The sequence below is a fragment of the Fukomys damarensis genome, unplaced genomic scaffold, assembly GCF_012274545.1.
Source record: "Fukomys damarensis isolate Sample0158 unplaced genomic scaffold, DMR_v1.0_HiC HiC_scaffold_3, whole genome shotgun sequence".
Taxonomy (NCBI): Eukaryota; Metazoa; Chordata; class Mammalia; order Rodentia; family Bathyergidae; genus Fukomys; species Fukomys damarensis.
The window spans coordinates 48426532-48433285 of NW_022900915.1; the positions used below are offsets into that span (position 1 = coordinate 48426532).

Below are 6754 nucleotides of genomic sequence, written 5' to 3' on the forward strand. Positions count from 1 at the left end.
GAAGACTGTACCAAAGTAGAAATATAAAAATAACTCATTAAACAATATTCATATTGACTATAGTTTGAAGCAACATTTTAGATATGCTGAGTTAAATAAAATGCATCATTTACTTCCCATTCTCTTTTAAAGGACTCCACACTCAGGAGGAAGGCAGAGAGCCAACTTCTGATGGCTAATTTGGTTTCCTAGATCTTTCAATAGAGGAAGGCATGTCTAGGGGAAGAGATAAATGCATGCTGATTGTTGGGAAGACTGTGCTTCATTTGAAGTAAATTCATTGATCCTGAATCAATTGTGATGCTTTTTAGATTTTCCAATTTCTCAGCATCAGGCACAGGAATGGTACCTGGTAGGTTCCCATCCATTTTCTGTTTCAAAATTCAACTAGACAGGGAAGTGCTGCTAGAAGACGGTGCTGCTAAATACTTGAGCTTGTGAAGCAGGCATCAGAACCACTGAGCTAAATCTCCAGCCCTCAAATATTAATATTAAAGGCAAACAGCAGAGAACGTTGCAGCACTGGGAGGCTCGGGAGGAAGCGGAGCCTCGGCGTGGCCGCTCTGGGCAAAGCGGGAGGCCCAGTGGGCTGGCAGGAGGCGGCAGCGGAGGAGAAGCGGCAACTGTAGCGACAGCAACTGAGGTCCTGCGGCTGCCACCTCCGTCTGGTGCCCTCCGCCGCGCTGTCCTGCCCATGCCAGGTCAGTTTTTTCTTCTATTAACCTCTGTTATTCCTAGAAAATCCTTTGATTTTAGAGAACACAAACTCAAGTTTTGGATATTTAGGAGGTTTGGGAGTTGCATCTGGTTCTCCTATATCAATAGCACAGCAGAAGAAGCCCAGCTGATCTTGGCCTAATTTGCTGATCAGCCTAGTCATAAGCTAGACACTTTTGAGGTGGCTTGTTCTCCAGTGGGATGCCAGGGTCCAGTGACACGCTGAATGCAAGTTTCCTGGCAAACAATAGATGCCCTAAAGGCACTGCTTCCATTTCCCGTGATTTAAAGTCAGATGTTTTGCTAGTGTAGAGCTATAGAGAAGCGTGTATAGACATAAATACAAATATAATTGGTGCTTTAACTCATAATTACCCCACACGCATCACAGGGGAAACAGACATCCACAGCCTGAGCATTAGGTCCAAGGCCAAATTGCAAACTAGGAAGTTTGCCTCTAATCTATTTAAACATTAGAGGTCAGGGATGGGGGTGGATCTGAAGGCGTGGGGTTCCCTCCTCCTGGGGCCCCATCTTCCTTTGTTTATTGTTCCATCTGTGGAAGGGGATAGGCCTGAGCCCACCTCCAGGTGGCAGGAAGTCATGCTCCCTGCTCCTTTTCAGGCATTTCCTCTCTCCATCCTTGGGCTTGACAAATATCAGTAGAAAATCATGTTTCCTCACCTCTAGAGCTCAGGTCCTTCATTTCCCTAGGTTCTGGAAAGTCATATCATGGGATGGGGTCTGAGGAGGTCCCTCAGAGAGGTGATGTGGACCTTAACTCACTGCACCAATGGAGTAGCTTGTGGATTCACCAACTTAAAGCAAAGCATTTCAGGATGTATAACTGAGAGGCATAGACAAGTTCATTAAACAGAACTAACACTGAGAAAGGAGTGCTGCCTCGAGGAATGAGGAGCCTTATAGTCCATGGCTGGGTACATTTATGTGTTTTTAGAGGTAGAAATCTGTGGAATTTATCAATCTAATAAAGGGAGAAAGCATGCGCTCAATTTATAGATGAAAGGCTCACTTTATAGGAGAAAGGCACAGGTTCGATCTAATGGATTTACTAAGACTTAGGGATTTAGGAGTAAGTAGCCTGAAAGGGGGAAAAAATGTAACCTTTGGCACTGTAAAGGATTCTGAAACTTCAGTATTTTTAAAAAGTATAATTTAAAAGTGATGATTATTTTTTGTCTCCGATCTATGTTTACTTCTTTCATTGTACTTCAGTCCTACCTCTCAAAGGCAGAGTGGGACTGCTTTCAAGTGAGATGTGCTGCAGGCTTAAAGTGAGTTTTGAAGATTTAGTACCAAAAATATATGTACTTCATTAATAATTTTATATTGCTTACATAATAATATTTTGGATTTATTGAGTTAAATTATTGATCTTGTACATGGGGCCCTTAGACCCTGTGATAAAAGAATTTCAAAGGCAGGCCAAGAAGTTTGAGGACACAGCAAAGCGCTCAAGTGAGAAGGAAGGGAAACCCAGGACTGCAGTTGGAGGAAAAGAGCTAATGAGCATGGTGCTGACTGAGATCAGGCTGGCCTCTTCAAGGAAAGGGACGGGCTTTATGGGGTTCCTGGACCCACTAGGGCTTGGTAACTTTTGAGGCAGGTGATAGATATCTTCCTTGTGTTTTAAGGGATTTCTTCCTTTTGTAAGAAACAGGTGAGGTGCAATTCTCCTCCTTGGAGACATCAAGGCATCACCCTGACAGTTGCAGAACACCTGGCCCTCTCATTAAGCATAAGGAGATAAAGGAAGTACATATTTCAATCCTTATTGGCAAGGGAGGCTAGGGAAAAATCCTGTCTTCAGCACCTGTGGGAAATGGGTCATGGATTAAGGTCCAAGAATCTTTTCTCCTGTGGCCAAAAAGGTCCCTGTTCTACTTCATTATCACTTGTTTCTTTTAATTTTTAAAGTTAATACTAGACAATTAAAAGTCACACTAAAGGGCAGGGGATTTAGCTCAGTGGAGCCACATCTTCCTCACAAGTGGAGGGTTGTGAGTTCAATCCCTGGTACCCCCCCCACCAAAAAGTCACACTCAAGTCTCACATTTTATATGACTTGCACATTGCTGCCTTAGAGGACTGCTTCCCATTTCAAAGCTGAAGGTCCTTCCTTTCAGGACAGAAAAATCCAGTAAAATTAAAAAGCAGCTGTCATACTTTTCCCTTTGTGACTAATGTATGCACATTTGTAAACAACATATTGTGGGACTCTAACTGCTGTGTAATCCTTAGTTAGCCAGCATATAGTAGCACACATTTCTCTTTACCCAGCTCCAAGATAAGATTAAAACAGAGTGTATGGAAGCCTGTTACATGCAAACAAGATAGCGACTGAAGGCCTTGTTAGAACAGAACAGCCTGAGGTCTGGCGATGAAAGGCCAGGTGCACTGTACAGCTGACTCCTTTAGACAGATGGCAGAAAACCGGCCCCCTGACCCCTGGGCCACTTGTTGTGCTTGCAGTCCTCTTCCCTTGCCTTTAAAAAACTGTGCTAGTCCCTGAGCTGGCGCCTCTGAGAGTGCCATCTGGCCAGACTAATAAAGGTCTGTTTACCAACAAGCCTGGCGTGTTCCTTCCTGGGTGACTCTCGCTGCTAGTTGAGCTCCCAAAGCCTCGCTGAGCTATGTCCCAGCATCTTGGTGGCCCTTTGGGCTGTTCAAGGCTCCGGGAAGTAAGGCCCTAGGTCTTGCATCCGGAGCCATGATTGGGCTATAGGACTCAGCATCGTGAAGGCCCTTTCGGCTGTTCACGCTCCTTGGAGTGGAAGTGAGACTTTAGGTCTTAGCAATATGACTTTATAAACAAAAATAAATGCAAAGGCCCCCATGAAGGGCTACTAATATAGGGAAAAATATAGTTCCCAACCTGCTAGATGTCAGATATATTCAGTTCATGTCCCCTGAAACTGAAGTATGAATTAGAAAGGACAAAGCCGGTTAAGAGTAGTAAAGGAGATCTGCGGAAAGGAAGGCAGGGAGGGAGGCTGCGGGAAGAGAGGGCACCCCCGGGCGTCAGGGTGCATTGTGGGAAGGAGGCGGCGGCGTCCGAGCGGGCGAGAGGTGCACCAGCTGTGGTGGCGTCGGTAAATCCTCCCGACCGTGGTGCCGAACTTCTGCGCGGTCCCCAACTGCAAGCGGAAGAGCACACAGTCCGACCTGGCTTTCGTTAGGTTTCCGCGGGATCCCGCCAGATGCCAGAAGTGGGTGGAGAATTGTAGGAGAGGAGACTTAGGAGATAAAACACCTGATGAACTAAATAAACATTAACGGTTGTGTGCCAAACACTTTGAGACCTCTTATGATTGCCGAACTTCTGCGCGGTCCCCAACTGCAAGCGGAAGAGCACACAGTCCGACCTGGCTTTCGTTAGGTTTCCGCGGGATCCCGCCAGATGCCAGAAGTGGGTGGAGAATTGTAGGAGAGGAGACTTAGGAGATAAAACACCTGATGAACTAAATAAACATTAACGGTTGTGTGCCAAACACTTTGAGACCTCTTATGATCTGTAGAACTATACATTTTGCAGAGGCATCAGAAAACTAAAGGATGATTGGGTTATTTCTCAAAATTAATTGAAGCAGATACTTGTGAAGTCATTGGGAGAGTCCTTATAGGAACGTTCTTCGAGATAAGGCAATACAAACAATATTTGATCTTACCAGTCATTTGAACAATCCACGTAGTAGACACAGAAAACGAATAAAAGAATTGAGTGCAGATGAAATCAGGACCCTAAAACAGAAAAAAAAAAATTGATGAAACTTCTGAACAGGAACAGAAACACAAAGAAACAAACAATAGCAATGCTCAGAATCTCAGTGCTGAAGTGCAGGGGGATGAGCAGGATGAAGACATTTTACCTTTAACCCTTGAAGAGAAGGAAAACAAAGAATACTTAAAGTCTCTATTTGAAATTTTGATTCTTATGGGAAAACAAAATATACCTCTAGATGGGCACCTGACAAATCCTAGAAGGTCTCTTTACGCCTGGTAACTTTCAAGCTTTGTCGGAACGCCGGGTAAAAGCTGGTGAAGAGGTTCTGAGAAAGCGTTTTGAGACAATTGCTGTTAATACCTTGTTCTGTTAAAAAACACAGCAGAAACAGGTGCTGGAGAACTGTGAGAGCTGTATTAGGGAAGAAACCCTCAGGGAAGTGAGAGACTCACACTTCTTTTCCATCATCACTGATGATGTGGTGGACATAGTAGGAGAAGAGCACTTACCTGTCTTGGTGAGTTTTTTTGATGAATCTCATAACCCCAGAGAGGAATTTGTAGGCTTTCTGCCTTATGAAGCTGATGCAGAAATTTTTGGCTGTGAAATTTCACACTACAATAACTGAGAAGTGGGGACTAAATATGGAGTATTGTCATGGCCAGGCTTATATTGCATCCAGTGGATTTTCTTCTAAAATGAAAGTTGTTGCTTCTAGACTTCTAGAGAAGTATCCTCAAGTTATCTACACACTCTGCTCTTCCTGTGCCTTAAACATGTGGTTGGCAAAATCAGTGCCTGTGGTGGGGGTATCAGTTGCATTGGGAATAATTGAGGAAGTTTGTTCTTTTTTCTATCAATCATCACAACTACTTTTAGAATTTGACAATGTAATTTCTGTTCTTTTCCAGAACAGTGAAGAAAGGGGTAAAGAATTGAGGAAATATGTCATTCTCAGTGGACAGGCAGGCATGATGCTTTTGAAGTTTTAGTGACCCGTTACAAGCACTTGTTTTATGTTCGGATGGTATAAATAGTGACACAAATATTAGGTGGAATAACTGTATAGCTGGCCTAGCATTTGTACTCTGTAGTGCAGTAACAGATTTTGATTTTATTGTTACCATTGTTATTCTTAAAAATGTCTTATCTTTTACAAGGGCCTTTGGGAAAAATCTCCAGGGACAAATTTCTGATGTCTTCTTTGCAGCCAGTAGCTTGACTGTTATACTACACTCACTCAATGAAGTGATGGAAAATATTGAAGTTTATCATGAGTTTTGGTTTGAGGAAGCCACAAATTTGGCAACCAAACTTGATATTCAAATGAAACTCCCTGGGAAATTTTTTAGGGCTCAGCAAGGTAACCTGGAATCTCATTTAAGCTCTGAGAGTTACTATAAAGAAATCCTGAGTGTCCCAACAGTGGAGCACATTATTCAGGAACTTAAAGATATATTCTCAGAACAGCATCTCAAAGCTCTTAAATGCTTATCTCTGGTACCCTCAGTCATGGGACAGCTCAAATTCAACACATCAGAGGAACATCATGCTGACATATACAGAAGTGACTTACCCAATCCTGACACAAATTTTTCCCTAATGTGTATGCCTTACTGAAAGTCCTGTTTATTTTTCCTGTGATGAAAGTTGAGAATGAGCGCTATGAAAATGGATGAAAGCGTCTCAAAACACACTTGAGGAACACTTTGACGGACCAGAGGTCAAGTATCTTGGCTTTGCTTAACATAAATTTTGATATAAAATATCAATTGATATAAATTTTGATCTGGTCTTAATGGTGGACACATATATCGAACTATATACAACTAAATCAGAGCTTCCTACAGATAATTCAGAAACTGTTGGAAATACCTAAGAGACATTTAAAGTGGGCTTTTTCTTATATTTGATATTTGAAAGAAAAGCTATAAGGGGTTTATGTAGGCCACCTAATCACTGAATATTGTTAGGGCATTGATCATGTTAAAGTATGCTGTGACGCCGCCTCACAGGCTGCATTCTCCTGGTACATCTTGACTCCTAAAATGACCTCATGCCCTTATCTCTGGTTTCCCTCCCCCAAGGCCACAGCGGTCTGGAGAAGTTGAAACCTGTTTCTGCAGGGCTGGACCCATAAAAAGCCACCTGGCCTGTGATAGGTTAAAAGTAGCTCACTCATAAATAAGCAATAGCCCACCCCAAAACTGATAAAAGGACCTTCCTTTCTTTGTTCTTCTCTCCTTCTGCTTCTTCCTCCTCCTCTCTCTCTCTCTGCTCTATCTCTCTCCT

General features: G+C 43.1%; 1 pseudogene; it reads left to right on the plus strand.

The window, feature by feature from the left end:
• The first annotated feature begins 342 nt into the window (after positions 1-342).
• On the plus strand, positions 343-6082 carry LOC104853844 (annotated as a pseudogene).
• Positions 6083-6754: the final 672 nt, after the last annotated feature.